This window comes from Pundamilia nyererei, unplaced genomic scaffold, assembly GCF_000239375.1.
Source record: "Pundamilia nyererei isolate P.nyererei 1_Seehausen unplaced genomic scaffold, PunNye1.0 scaffold00310, whole genome shotgun sequence".
NCBI lineage: Eukaryota > Metazoa > Chordata > Actinopteri > Cichliformes > Cichlidae > Pundamilia > Pundamilia nyererei.
Window position 1 is genome coordinate 102,340 of NW_005187711.1, and position 2,452 is coordinate 104,791.

At 39.8% G+C, this 2,452-nt stretch overlaps 1 protein-coding gene across 7 annotated transcripts in view; it reads right to left on the reverse strand.

Moving 5' to 3' along the window:
• The window catches only part of LOC102208128 (C-myc promoter-binding protein-like), an 88,286-nt gene that overhangs the window by 70,686 nt on the left and 15,148 nt on the right, over positions 1 to 2,452 (reverse strand). Inside the window, exon 2 of one of the 7 annotated variants that reach the window (XM_005751413.1) lies at positions 1,984 to 2,105. The exons of the other annotated variants lie outside the window; for them this stretch is intronic. The gene's annotated coding sequence lies outside the window, so the exon portion shown is untranslated. The remainder of the gene's footprint in view (positions 1 to 1,983; positions 2,106 to 2,452) is intronic. 7 annotated transcript variants of the gene reach the window in all.

Here is a 2,452-nt window from a genome sequence, read left to right on the forward strand (position 1 = left end):
AAACTAAAAACTACTTCCAAAAACATTCAGCTTTGATATTAATGAGTTTTTTGGGTTCATTGAGAACATGGTTGTTGTTCAATAATAAAATTATTTCTCAAAAATACAACTTGCCTAATAATTCTGCACTCCCTGTACAGTGGTTACTGATTTTCTGCTATTTCAATACTGTTGTGCCCATTTTCAAGAAAAAAACAACAACACATAAACAGAAAAAAAGAAGAAGAAGAAACCTAGTGGAATCAGTGACACAGAGTGAAGTGTATTTGCATTTGACCAAAGACCAAAACACTTAATAGTGTGAGGTGAGACTGTGGCACATCTAAAGGGAGCAGATGCTGAATCTTTGCTTAAAATGGATCATTTAACATGCACTGCTACATTGTTTTAGAAGCTAAGGTGGGTCCAGGTTCGAATCTGACCCACGGCCCTTTCCCTTCTTTCTCTCTCCCTCCGCTTTCCTGTCACTTTTCACTGCAACTAGCAAATAACGCCGGAATTTTTTTTAAATCCAACTGTATTAAGATGTCAAATTTGCCAGCTTCTTTATTCCCTTTTTAACTTTTAACTGCTTTATAGTTAAAAGGTGCTTTTATATATGTAAAAATGCTAACAGGAACAGCTGCCTAGTAAGATCCATTATCTAACTTAATGGTTGCAGCTATTGTCAAAAGAAAAATAATCCTGCTGCTTAGAAACACAGTGTTTTAACTCACACCCAGGGAACTGCTGTTGTTAATATACTAGTGAGAATTATAACAATTACATTAGACAGATTTTTTCGGTAGCCTTGGACTGTGACTATGTAGTCTCAGCCTGCCTCGCTAGCACAAGCCCATCTCTGCAGGTCAATGTGAAACAATGCCTTTACCAGCAGTTCCCTGGTAAGTTGTGAAAAGCCACAAAAACAAACTTGGTTCAAGACAGCTGTAATCAGGAGGTGAGAGAACTGTGAGCAGATACAGTTTTTTGTAAGGTTTTCATATAAGACCTATTTTTGCACAGTTGGCCAACATTTCTGTAAAAGAAAAAAGATTCCCTTAGCTGGCAACACAATCAGGGACTATTTCTCACCCGGTTGCATCTCATTGCAACCAGATTGTGTAATCCAAGAGTTTTGCTCAATTTCATAATAATAATTCAACTGGACAAGGCCTGTGATTCCAACCATATGCAGTAAGAGGGTGTTGGAAGGGAGGTTTAATTAGCAGGGTGTGTCAGCTTGTATAAATGCATTGGCTCAGGGGAAAAGGTGAAAAAGCTGCTAGCTCTAGTCTATGTGATGCTACGTGAGCAAGACTCCAGCTACCACTAAAACTACATAAAGCAGTGCGAGGGACTTTTCTTATTCACCTCATCATGCAAGAACAGTGTAAGTTGAGAAGAGATTAAAGTGATAAAATCTTTCCCTATTCTGGCCTCACTGACTCCTCTTACATCTGCGCAAAACATTTCTTTGTGACGCATGACACTGTACTGACAGAAAAGAACCACAGACATAAAAAAAACAACTAAATCTTTTTTTTTCTTTTAATATTAAATGATTTGGAGTAAAGTTTGGAGAGTGGAAGCAGATGGAGCAGGACTTTTTAACCTAATGAGTAGTTCTAACTTAGGTTTAGCTGTTATGGGCACAACATTTGGTAGAGAAAGCTGGATGTTTATTGGCATCATGTAATGATCTTTGTAGGGGCAATGAGCAAAGTTTATATGCAAACAAAGGCCGATGTGAGATTAATTTTTTTTGGTCGTCCCGTCCAGCTATTGACAAATGGCGAGAAAATGCTGTGTTCACTGTGTTCTAGTTCTTACACTTGAATTACAAAATGCATCATACCTCCTTGTTTTCTCACTGTGGGAAACAAATGAGAAGGCTGCCACAGCGTGCAGCGCTGATGTTCTGTGCCAAGAGATGTCTGGCCAAAAGCAGAAGGTGGTCCTTCCATTACTTAGACAGCGTCGAGACTGTTCTGTTATATTTACCTTGAGGCGGTGGCGATCAACGGGAACAGAACAGGTTAAACAAAGAGTGACCAAAGCCGCTCCGAGGGCCACACATCTGCACTGCATCCTGAGTCCAAGACCACAGTCTGCATTTCAACTTCCTGCCCAACACACAGAGCGGGCTCATAAATGTTCCTGGGACACTCACATTACAACACATTGGTGAAACACTCAGAGGACAGGATGTGGAGCATGTGCTCACTTCTCTTTCAGAAACATTTACTTGGGAGTTGATGACAGTAGAACGAAACCACTGCAACAGTGAACCTTTGAGTAAATGGTTTAAATTGTTACTGCACAGCCTCACATAGAGCTAAGCACCGACTTTATTTTTTCAACCCTGCAGTTTGCTGCTTGGAAATGAAATCTGCAGTGGGACACAAACACACATTTCTTTTGTACTTTCATACTAGGGCTGCTCAATTAATCGAATTTTAATCACGATTAC